General features: G+C 48.2%; 1 pseudogene; it reads left to right on the top strand.

Annotated features, from left to right (window-relative positions):
- The first annotated feature begins 1,407 nt into the window (after positions 1-1,407).
- Positions 1,408-10,165, top strand: LOC138769489 (leukocyte receptor cluster member 9-like; annotated as a pseudogene).
- Positions 10,166-13,151: the final 2,986 nt, after the last annotated feature.

Genomic DNA, 13,151 nt, shown 5'->3' on the forward strand with positions numbered 1-13,151 from the left:
AGGCCCTCTCAGAGGAGAGGATACACTCCAGACATTTCAGTACTAAACATTCTAGAATGTAAGCCCTCTCAGAGGAGAGGATACTCGATAGACTTTACATTACTAGGCTATGTTCACACATACTGTAAAACACAGCCCTCGCTGAGCTCAGGGAGACCAGCGACAAAAAAGTCAAATGGAGTACTCACTGAAGAGTCTCCATTGATACATTGCCCCCTATAAATTTAAATATGCAAAAGATGGGTCAGTGGAGTCTCACAACACAGGAATAGCCAGATATCCCTCCAGGGATGGAAGGAAGGGTGTTCACATAGTATTTCATAGTAGTAAACCAGGAGTGGTACTAACAGGGCAAAATTATAATGAAAAGATTTGCACAGCTGCTGTGTTTTCAACCCACTCCTGGTTTTGGTTGAAGAAAGAATTACCGAAATACTATGTGTGAACATTGCCCTAAACATGCTAGGATGTATACCCTGCAGTGAGAAACTCAGAGGAGTGGATATACTCAGAGGAGAGGATACATTCTAGACACTTCAGTACTGAACATGCTAGAATGTATCCTCTCCTCTGAGTATATCCTCTCCTTTGAGTTTCTCACTGCAGGGGATACATTCTAGCATGTTCAGTACTGAAATGGCTAGAATGTATCCTCTCCTCTGAGTATATCCTCTCCTCTGAGAAGGTATATATTCTAGACATTTCAATACTAAACATGCTAGAATGTATACCCTCTCAGAGTAGAGTATATATTCTAAATATTTCAATACTGAACATGCTATAATGTATACCCTATAGTGAGAGACTCAGAGGAGAGGATAAACTCAGAGGAGAGGATACATTCTAGCCATTTCAGTACTGAACATGCTAGAATGTATCCTCTCCTCTCAGTATATCCTCTCCTCTGAGTCTCTCACTATAGGGGATTCATTCGAGCATGTTTGAGTACTGAAATGCCTAGAATGTATCCTCTCCTCTGAGTATATCCTCTCCTTTGAGTTTCTCACTGCAGGGGATACATTCTAGCATCTTCAGTAGTGAAAACGCTAGAAAGTATCCTCTCCTCTGAGTATCTTACTATAGGGGATTTATTCTAGCACGTTGAGTACTGAAATGCTTAGAATGTATCCTCTCCTCTGAGTATATCCTCTCCTTTGAGAGGATATATATTCTAGACATTTCAATACTAAACATGCTAGAATGTATACCCTCTCAGAGTAGAGTATACACTCTAAATATTTCAATACTGAACATGCTATAATGTATACCCTATAGTGAGAGACTCAGAGGAGAGGATACATTCTAGCTATTTCAGTACTGAAGATGCTAGAATGTATCCCCTACAGTGAGAAACTCAGCAGCAGCTCACTGCTTCCTACTTCCGCTCGAGGCCCCGCCCCTCCTCCCGACATCACACCTCAAAGGAGAGGATACATTCTAGCATCTACCAAGAAAGAAGATACAGGTGTGTGGGAAGGGGAGGACATTCAGGGGTGTACAGTCTGGGATGGGAAGGGGGGGGGCACACAAGAGAGTTGTGGTCCAATGTCTATTTAGGGGTCTGGCTGTACATGATTCCATACTTAACCCCTTAATAACTGCCCTATCCAAATATATATATCACATTTATATAAACCTTACCTACTATCTGCAGGGGAAGGGAAGCTTGGCTCTCCAGCTGTTGCAGAACTCCCATCATGTCTGGACAGCCAAGGTTTTAGCTTTGACTGTCTATGTATGATGGTAGTTGTAGTTTTGCAACAGCTGGTAAGGCAAGGTTCCCTATGCCAATCTATAAAGCACCTGTACCTGGCATTTTTCTAAATTATTTCTATTTGGAATTTGGTGATGGAAAACCTTACTGGAGGTGTTACTGCTGTTGTTTCCGCTGCTGAGGGGAGTTGATCAAATCTCAGGAAATCCTAGGTTCTATCGAACTTGAACATTCATGAACCTGCCGCATTAGATTGCTGATGCCTGTCTGGTCTGTGGGGAAGGAGGAGACCGCCCGGGTACAGACAGGAATTCCGGGATTCAGCCTTTGTAACAGCTGGGTACTCTCCTCCTTACCCATGGACATCATGGACATCATCAGCAATTTAATGCGGCAGGTTTGTGAATGTTCGAGTTCAATCGAACCTAGGATTTCCTGAAGTTTGATCAACTCTACTGCTGAGCGTACCTGTGCATTAGGAGATGGCACCATAGAATCACATTACACTGGGTGTCACACTGGAGATAGATCAGGAAGCTTTGTCTCCTAATTCACAGGTACAGACAGCAGGGAGCGGAGACAACTGCACCTCCACAGGTACAGACAGCAGGGAGCGGAGACAACTGCACCTCCACAGATACAGACAGCAGGGAGCGGAGACAACGGCGCCTCCTCAGGTACAGACAGCAGGGAGCGGAGACAACGGCGCCTCCTCAGGTACAGACAGCAGGGAGCGGAGACAGCGGCGCCTCCTCAGGTACAGACATCAGGGAGCGGAGACAACGGCGCCTCCTCAGGTACAGACAGCAGGGAGCGGAGACAACGGGGCCTCCTCAGGTACAGACAGCAGGGAGCGGACACAACAGCGCCTCCACAGGTACAGACAGCAGGGAGCGGAGACAACAGCGCCTCCTCAGGTACAGACAGCAGGGAGCGGAGACAACAGCGCCTCCTCAGGTACAGACAGCAGGGAGCGGAGACAACTGCGCCTCCACAGATACAGGCAGCAGGGAGCGGAGACAACGGCGCCTCCTCAGGTACAGACAGCAGGGAGCGGAGATAACAGCGCCTCCTCAGGTACAGACAGCAGGGGGCGGAGACAACAGCGCCTCCTCAGGTACAGACAGCAGGGAGCGGAGACAACGGCGCCTCCTCAGGTACAGACAGCAGGGAGCGGAGACAACGGCGCCTCCTCAGGTACAGACAGCAGGGAGCGGACACAACAGCGCCTTCACAGGTACAGACAGCAGGGAGCGGAGACAACTGCACCTCCACAGATACAGACAGCAGGGAGCGGAGACAACGGCGCCTCCTCAGGTACAGACAGCAGGGAGCGGAGACAACAGCGCCTCCTCAGGTACAGACAGCAGGGAGCGGAGACAACGGCGCCTCCTCAGGTACAGACAGCAGGGAGCGGAGACAACGGCGCCTCCTCAGGTACAGACAGCAGGGAGCGGAGACAACGGCGCCTCCTCAGGTACAGACAGCAGGGAGCGGACACAACAGCGCCTCCACAGGTACAGACAGCAGGGAGCGGAGACAACGTTGCCTCTTTATTCACAGGTACAGACAGCAGGGAGCGGCGACAATGGCGCCTCCTCAGGTACAGACAGCAGGGAGGGGAGACAATGCCGCCTCCTAATTCACAGGTACAGACAGCAGGGAGCGGAGACAACGGCGCCTCCTCAGGTACAGACAGCAGGGACCGGAGACAACGGCGCCTCCTTAGGTACAGACAGCAGGGAGCGGAGACAACAGCGCCTCCTCAGGTACAGACAGCAGGGAGCGGAGACAACAGTGCCTCCTCAGGTACAGACAGCAGGGAGCGGAGACAACGGCGCCTCCTCAGGTACAGACAGCAGGGAGCGGAGACAACGGCGCCTCCTCAGGTACAGACAGCAGGGAGTGGAGACAACAGCGCCTCCTCAGGTACAGACAGCAGGGAGCGGAGACAACTGCCCCTCCACAGGTACAGACAGCAGGGAGCGGAGACAATGTTGCCTCCTAATTCACAGGTACAGACAGCAGGGAGCGGCGACAACAGCGCCTCCTCAGGTACAGACAGCAGGGAGCGGAGACATCGGCGCTACCGTTGAGGTACTTAGGGACCAGATTTTAAATGGGAACATTCCAGGTACACAGTAAATATGACATTATGTATCCCATATTGTGAACACCACACTAGTGCTGCCGGTAGAGATGACCGAATCGCTCATCTAAACTATCGTTCACCTAAACTTCATAAAAATATATGTTTTTATATATATATATATATATATATATATATACATGGGCCCCCCTGTGCTTACTGTGCATATGGGGGGGGGGGGCAAATTGAATCTTTGCCCCAGTTGCAGGAGAGCCTAGCTACACCTCTGGTAATATGATATAATTTTACATGATGTATGACAGACGAGTAGCATCCACCACTGGTAAGCATCAGATGGACACTGCGAAAAGAGCCTTTTACTAATACAATTGATGATCCACCTTGGGGGGTGCCAATTTATATACGGGCTTAAATGTGTCAGAAAAACATGGCCGCTTTCTTCCAGAAACAGTACCACTATTGTTTGGGTGTGGTATTGCAGCTCAGTTCCAGTTGAAGTGAATGGAGCTGAATTGTAATACCATACATAACCTGAGCAGGGTGAGGTGATGTTTTGTTCAGTTTTTTAAGACAGTAGCTGTACTCATTCTAATCCTACATAAACACTTTTAAGAAGACCTATCACCACTCCTGATCTGTTTGTTATATCACGTACATGCAGTGTTCTTAAAATACACATTCTAGGTCACAAATTTCTATAGCTCTGTGATGTGCCACTCCTCATCTTTTCTTAATAGAAATGTATTCCTCTGTTGTACTTATTAAAAATGTATGACTCAATAACCAAGTGTTACCAATTAGGGTCGTGTCCATACAGTGTCTGACGCTATCCAATCAGAGCCAACAGTGTCAGATGACACACACCCAACTGGTAACACCCACTTCCTTATTGAGACATACATTTCTAGAGGAACAGCACATCATATAGTTATAAAAATAGGTGATCCAAAATTGTTATTTCATGGCCATTGTATGTATTTGATAAAATGGTCAGATCAGGAGTGGTGACAGGCCCTTTTTAAAAAATAAAATTTTTTTACCAGCGTTTCCCTTTAAAGCCATTGTTATCATTGCCATTACTTCATGTGTTCTCTTTCCACAGCAATCAAAGCTAAAGCATGGAGAATACCGGCAATGATGGGGACACGATGAAGGAAGACGACAAAGTAGACAATGGGATCATTGCAGAAAGAGTGGCCTCTAAGAATGAGGACAGTGTAACATCAGAGTGGGTAGAAGATACACCTGAGAATACCATATGCCAATTTTCCTTGTAGGACGCTGCAGGTTTGGGGATAAATGTAGAAACACCCACAAAGGAGAAGCTTCAGCTTCCAATCACCCTTGTGTGACAAAGGATAAAGGAAAGGGTGACCAAACATCTAAACCAAAGGGTAAAAAGCCTCCAATGAAGACAGCCGAAGATGTCATCTCCCGAATCCAATGGGACTCGCACTTGCCAAAAGAACATTTTATAGTTGGTTACCTGGATAGATTCTTAGGAACAATTGAGAAGCCTTTCTCTGCTTTTTGTTGGGAAGATTTATCATCGGTAGGAGTAGATGTTCTCGCCATACCCCAACATCGCATTCAGTATTTCAAATATCGGGATATGGTGGTGTGGGACAAGGCGAATCGTGTAGACAACATCTTCGGGTCTATAGGAAGCGGTCTGACAATCTTGGACATTATTCATCAGTATGAAACATTGGCACAAACAGAAGAGAACAATCTGGTAGAGGACAACAGACAGGGACAAGGAAATGCGACCACTGATAACGATGAAGAAGAAGAAGCTGAAGAGAAGGACTGTAATTCTTTACACCAAGAACATAATAAAAAATCAAGGCCTACACATTTTATTGCAGTCCGTATAAGCGATGAAGATGTGAGACACTCGGTAAATGTTTTTATTAAAGTTTTAAAAGTGTAAGTTTAACAATGAAGGAAATAAGTTGCAGGTATATAAATAAGTTGCAGGTATACAATACTGTGGCAGACTATACATACATCGCAGGAATACAATCTGGAGGTATATAATAATGATTACAAAACATAAACAGACATCACAAACAATACTGCAACAATTCTGCAGTAACGTACACATGCATTGATATGACCAACATGGGATAGGCATTGCATAGCCATTATGCTTATATTATACCGGTACGTGAAGCAGGGAGATGCTTGTGAATTAAGATCTAAATATACTGGTGAGATGTAATGACTTGCTAATATGTCATAGTGATAATAAACATGTTGGCAAGGTGGGTTGAAATTAAAAAAGATTGATGATTAAATGATGCATAGGTGATGTGGAAAAATGCTAGAGATAAAAGCCTATGTATAACCGGCATGCGTAATAAGCAATTGGTTAAGGTGCATCGAGAAACATGCAAAGCTAGGATAGGATGTGTACAACAATGTGTAGTGAGATGCTGAAATCAAGGATAGCATAGAGGAAGGCACAATATCCGGTAGGCTAAACACTATAGGCATAAAGAAGCTGCAAAGGAGCAACATAAACTACTTTCAAAAGTGATAAATAAGCATAGGTCAAATAGCTGTTTACTCCAAACCTAAAAAAGAAAGCATATTGCTACACATCACTGCTAACCAATAAATACATGTGTACTAGCACTCCGGCATATGCAACCAATAAGGACAGTTGCACCGAAGAAAAGGTGTAGGGGGTAAGTAGTCCAGCCTATGCCGTATAACGGGGAAGAAAAAACATGTTAAAGAAGAATAACAGTTTCAGATGCCCTATTCAGAAGTTGCTGGAACTGGAACACATATTCCAAGATGTTAGGAGCCGCATTCCCTCTTCTGGACTTGTGATCATATATTTGAAGTTGTGCCTGAACACCATAAGTTGTGCGGAATTGTACCATTTATATTGGACTCCATTGTCCCTTAAAGTTTTAGTGGTGTTAGCGAGCGCTTTACGTCTCCTGAGCGTTTAGGGTGAAAGGTCCGAGAAGACAGCCACATCTTTGTAATCCGCTGGGGGTGACTCATGTTGCCTAATTGCGGACATGAACGCTGTCTTGATATGCAAAAAATGTATCCTTGCAATGACATCTCTTGGCTTCTCCTGCGATAAATGTTTGGGTCTAGGGACCCTGCGTGACCAGTCAATCACCAGTTCTCGGTTGGCACATTGTGGCAACGTTTGTTTGATATAATGCTGAATATATGAAGAAAGGTCTGGTAGAGCAACAGATTCAGGAATGCTTCGGAACTTCAAATTGTTACGCCTTTTATAACCATCCAGCTCCAGGGTTTTGTTGGAGAGGCGAGTAAGATCATGTTCCAATTTCTGGCATGTTTCCGCTAGAGAATTGTGTGACTCAATTACTTTGCTTAGTTTTAACTCTGTGAGAAGGACTCGGTCCTCCGCATAGATTGTATAAAGTTCTGGACTATACGGTCCAGGCCAGTCAGTAAGGAATCTCTAAAGGAAAGCAAAGTTTGCCTGAAATAAGAAGGTGTCAAATGGGATTCAGGAGATTGCGGAAGCTCAGAGAACAGGTGGTCTGGAGTCAAAGAAGCTAAAATAGAGTTCCAAAGACCGGTAGAAGAAAGACCATGTCGTTAGGCCTGTATTTAGAGTTCATGCTGCCCTAGGCACTTTGCACGCTGAGACGCCCCCCCCCCCTTTACTGTACATGCATGGTATATACCCTGGCACTTGGGTGCCGCTCCGCTTGATGCCCGCTGTTCTCATCAAACAGACGTGATGGAGGAAGGAAGGAGGCCTGGGACATCTTAGTTTGGGGACTGCTTCTGTCCAGTGTTGGACTGGGGTACCTGGGGCCCACCAATATAGAACCAATGAGACACGACATGCTGACCCGCTCCTTTCCTGAATTCATCTGTATCTGTGACAAATCTCAGAACACCCTCCATTTATACAGCTCTCAGGGTATGCTGAGAGTTGTAGTCTCTGAGAGGACAACCCTGTAATAAATCACTGTGTGCAGAGGCTCCTGGTGGCTGCAATCTGTGGGTGACAACCATCAGCCCTGAAGGTCCAGCAATACATCTGTCTACAGCGGCAGCTATCAGAGGATTGTACTACTTTACTACAACTCCCAGCATATCCTGAGGGCTGCAGATTGAAGTAAATGCTGGGAGTTGTAGTGCCTGCAGCTATTGTAGTTGGGTCCTATACACTGAATGCTTTGTGGCATATAAGAATACATAGATCTGTGGGGGCTCAGTACAGGGAAGTGACCCCAGAACAGCGCTAATAGGGGATAGAACAAAAACATTTCCCCCTATCCCCTATTAGTTATGTTCTGGGGTCACTTCCCTGCACTGAGCCCCCACAGATCTATGTATACTTATATGCCACAAAGCATCCAGTGTATGATGCACCTAGGACCCAACTACAGCAGCTGCAGGCACTACAACTCCCAGCATATCATGAGGGCTGCAGACTGTTCTGGGAGTTGTAGTGCCTGCAGCTGTTGTAGTTGGGTCCTGGAGGCGTTGTGGGAGATCAGAATACATAGATCTGTGCTGGCTCAGTGTAGGGAAGTGACCCCAGAACATCACTGATTGGGATAGGGGTAGATGGTTTTGTTCTATCCCCAGTGTATAATGCACCTAGGACCCAACTACAACAGCTGCAGGCACTACAACTCCGAGCATGTACTGACAGTCTGCAGCCCTCAGGATATGCTGGGAGTTGTAGTGCCTGCAGCTGTTGTAGTTGGGTCCTAGTTTAAAAGTTTGCGCTAGTGTACTGTAGTGACCGCAGGGCTGTGTCAGTACACTACCGCAAACAATACACTGACCCATTGAGACCCCAATGGTACACAGGCTCTGCACACTATAGAAGTGATTACAGTGCAGTTACTAATGACTCACAGGTGACGTCTTCTCGAATTGCCGTCGCTAACTTTTTGCTTTCTTCTCCATCTGGCACAGCATCATGAAGACTTCTCTGACCACAACTCGTCTGCAGTGTGGGCAGCTGGGGGTGACTGGGGAAGGGAGGCAGCTGGGGGAAAGGGAGAGCAGCTGGGGGGCAGGGGAGCAGCAGGGAGGGGCAGCTAGGGTGGCAGGGGAGAAGCTGGGGTTCAGAGGGGGCTGGGGGTCAGGGGGTCAGGGGGAGCAGTAGGGGGGCAGGGGAGAAGCTGGGATTCAGGGGGAGAGGCTGAGGGCGGGTGGAAAGGCTGGGGGTCAGAGGGAGAAGCTGGGGGTCAGGAGGAGGGGCTGGGGGCAGGGGAGACGCTGGGGGCAAGGGAGAAGCTGGGGGTCAGGGGAGAGGCTGGGGGTCAGGGGAAGAGGTTGGGGGTCAGGGGAAGAGGTTGGGGGTCAGGGGAAGAGGCTGGGGTCAGGGGAAGAGTCAGTCTCCCAAGAAAGAAAGCGGCAGGTGTATGGAGAGGGATTAGTACCCGGGTCCCGGAAGCCTGAAGAGACAGCTGAATCTGCCGCTGATGATGTGCGGGATGAGCGGGTGCTTGCAGGAGACGAGGCAGAGTACTGGCTCCGTAGGCGACGCTGCGGAGAGCAGCCGGCGCCATCTTGCTTCAGCGGGGCCTGACCTTGTTTCGGTCCACGCTGCTTGTAGGCTTGTCTTCTCTGCCTCTGCATGGTAGTACAAGATCCCCGAGTAGTAATATAGGGTCCGGTGACGGAAAGAGGCACCGCTAGTAGAAGAATCCAGTCGGTAAAGCTTATAAAAGCTGTGTCGGGCAGGAGCTCAAGCAGGATGCGTCCTCCCCCGACGTCTGCAGGCCACGCACCCCGTGAAACACTCAGTAAAGGAGGTACAAAATGTCCTCCTTAAGCACAACCCAGACATGTCAGAGTATTGTATACCATTGCCAGAACTTCATTTAACATTGTGCCTTTTGCATTTGGAGTCTACAGAGGACATGGATGTCGCCTACACAGTGCTTCAAGAGCTGAAAAGTGACACCTCCTCTTCTTCCTCCGTATTCTTCCTCCAAGTCTTATCCTAAGCTTCGATGGACTTAAGGACTTCCACTCACGTGTGCTGTATTTGGAGCCTGCACACGTCCCGGGCTTAGCAAGTTTTGTTAACAAGCTGAACCAAAGCTTCCGCAGTAAAGGCCTGAAAGTTATTGACCCTCCGCAATCCAACAGCTTCCATCTGACAGTAGCAAAAATGCCTAGGAACGTGGCAAGCAGAAACCCCAGCCTTCTTTTCCGACCAGAGGTGTACAATACTGTCCAGCTCGCCCATTTTGGGGCACAACATATGGATTGCCTTAGTTTTTGTTATGCTGGAAGCTCAAGACGGACGGATGGCTTTTATACAACGCTATTAGAATTACCTCTGTACTGATTCCATCACGTATGCTGTAACTGCAAAATAGCTACTTTTCAATAAGCACCTTAGATGAGTGCAACTCGAGTATGCTTGGGTCCGTCCAAACCCAAGCCTACAGTTGGATGCTGCCTAGAAAACATGGATACAGTCATACTGGATCCATATTGTCCAGGGCTCCCTAGGGCTGCATCCAACTTCTGCAGCCACCACTAATGAAATGCCACATTCCCGAGTTGGTACAAATGCGAGCATGCCTGAGTTGCACTCATCTCTACACCTTACCTATATTAGTAGCCTGTTCCAATCTGTGGCCTCGTTTCTTTCAACCCTAGAACATTAAATTGGCATGACCATTAAAAAATGATTTTGATTTGCTATCTTTACAACATAAATTATGATTGGTCAAGGTCTTAAGGTCCCCATGCAGTTTTAATAACTGATTGGTGAATGGCTGTCGCCCGTCCTAACCCATACAGGAACGACCAAGCGCGCCTGTATTCTCTATGGGAGGGGTAAGCTGCAGCAGAGAGAGCATCTCCCCGCCCCCCTTCCCCCCCAAAAAAAAGGGTTCGCTGTTATTTTCCATCATGCCCGACCCCTATCACCACCATCATCTGTCAGTGGATGGTCAGGAGAGCCCCTTACCACATTCAGCCAACTAAAGTCTAGACCCCATCTGATTGCTAGATAAAGCTGGAAGAAATGCATGCCTAGCACATTCTAACCTGGTATTGTACCATGGGACCAAGATGGCCTTATAATGCAAGTCTCATCACTTGTCTCCCTGTTTTTTAACTACTGGTCTGAGTCAGTGGCGGATTAAATGAACCCGGGCTGCTAATTCTATAGGAGAGGTCCCAGCAGCACAGGGGATGTCAGGAGAGGAGGGTGCTAATTCTATAGGAGAGGTTCCAGCAGCACAGAGGATGTCAGGAGAGGAGGGTGCTGATCTATAGGGGAGGTCACAGCAGCACAGAGGATGTCAGAAGAGGAGGGTGCTGATCTATAGGGGAGGTCACAGCAGCACAGAGGATGTCAGGATAGAAGGGTGCTGATCTATAGGGGAGGTCACAGCAGCACAGAAGATGTCAGGAGAGGAGGGGGCTAATCCTATAGGAGATGGTCCCCCTCTCCCCCCCCCTTATAGATGGTCCCCCTCTCCCCCCTCCCTTATAGATCATACCCCTCTTATGGGACCAAGATGGCCTTATAATGCAAGTCTCATCACTTCTCTCCCTGTTTTTTAACTACTGGTCTGAGTCAGTGGCGGATTAAATGTACCCTGGGCCACGGGCTGCTAATTCTATAGGAGAGGTCCCAGCAGCACAGAGGATGTCAGGAGAGGAGGGTGCTGATCTATAGGGGAGGTCACAGCAGCACAGAAGATGTCAGGAGAGGAGGGGGCTAATCCTATAGGAGATGGTCCCCCTCTCCCCCCTCCCTTATAGATCGTACCCCTCTTATGGGACCAAGATGGCCTTATAATGCAAGTCTCATCACTTCTCTCCCTTTATAGATTGTCCCCCTCTCCCCCCCTTATAGATGGTCCCCCTGTTCCTTCTCCCCCCTCCCTTATAGATGGTCCCTCTCTTCCCCCCTTATAGATGGTCCCCCTCTTCCCCCCCTTTATAGATGGTCCCCCTCTCCCCCCCCCCTTATAGATGGTCCCCCTCATAGATGGTCCCCCTCTGCCCCACTAATAAATGGTCCCCCTTTGCCCCCTACTTATAGATGGTCCCCCTCTGCCCCCTCCCTTATAGATGGTCCCCCTCTGCCCCCCACCTTATAGATGGTCCCTCTCTGCCCCCCCTTATAGATGGTCCCCCTCTGCCCCCCCCTTATAGATGGTCCCCCTCTGCCCCCCCTTATAGATGGTCCCCCTCTCCCCCCCTTATAGATGGTCCCCCTCTCCCCCCCCTTATAGATGGTCCCCCTCTACCCCCCCTTATAGATGGTCCCCCTCTACCCCCCCTTATAGATGGTCCCCCTCTACCCCCCCTTATAGATGGTCCCCCTCTACCCCCCCTTATAGATGGTCCCCCTCTTTCCCCCCCTGTGCACAGCAGATAACACAAAAAGAAAACAGAACACAACTTACCTGTTGTCTGTTCCCCCGTTGAGCCTCTCGCCTCCTGGTCTGTCCCCGGCTGATGCGTGGCTGCCGGGGGTGTCCTGTCCTATCCCCGGCAGCGCGCGCATCAGAGAGCTCCCCGTGCGCCGGAAGTCACAGCCACAGGCGCACGGGGAGCTCTCTGATGCGCGCGCTGCCGGGGATAGGACGGGACACCCCCGGCAGCTGCGCATCAGCCAGGGGACAGTACAAGAGAGACTCAGTGGCGGATTATAATGTGGGTGGTGTGGCATGGGCCCCCCCGGAGCCTCGGGCCCGAGCGGCCGCCCAAACCGCCCATATTACAATCCGCCACTGGTCTGAGTACTCAGACTTTTAACCATCAAAACTTTTTCGAGAGGTATGCCTCTATATAAATCTAATGCAATTATACACTGTTGGGGTCTTAGTAAATGCTCCTATATAGACCCTTCAATCTAGATGCTATGGAATATCATATAAATTATATATCAATAAATCAATACAAACATTTCTACAAATAAACAAATATCAAATGTCTTAAAGTTAAAAGTTTATCTTCTGCCATGGCTGTGAGTGTGGTAAGACACAAAACACAGTCCTCTCAGTTTAGCTGAATAAAACCTAGATTGCCATGATGTTCTATAGTGAGCTAAGGAAGGTATATTTCAGATAGGTAATGAAGGCAGAATCGGGCAGGGGTTTGCAAGGGTGTGAGAAAAGCAATGCACAGCTATTTTCCAGAAACAATGCATAGCATTGCAGCTCCACTAGAATGAATGTAGCAGAGTTGTAACAACACACACAACCTGAGGACAGGTATTGCGCAGTTTTTGAGAGAAAGCAGACATTTTATTTATTTTTTTAAAGGGGGTTGTCTAGGGGGCAGAAGACAGCAGATGCTTTCAGCTCAAGTGCTCAAATTGTA

Source organism: Dendropsophus ebraccatus, chromosome 12 (assembly GCF_027789765.1).
Source record: "Dendropsophus ebraccatus isolate aDenEbr1 chromosome 12, aDenEbr1.pat, whole genome shotgun sequence".
NCBI lineage: Eukaryota > Metazoa > Chordata > Amphibia > Anura > Hylidae > Dendropsophus > Dendropsophus ebraccatus.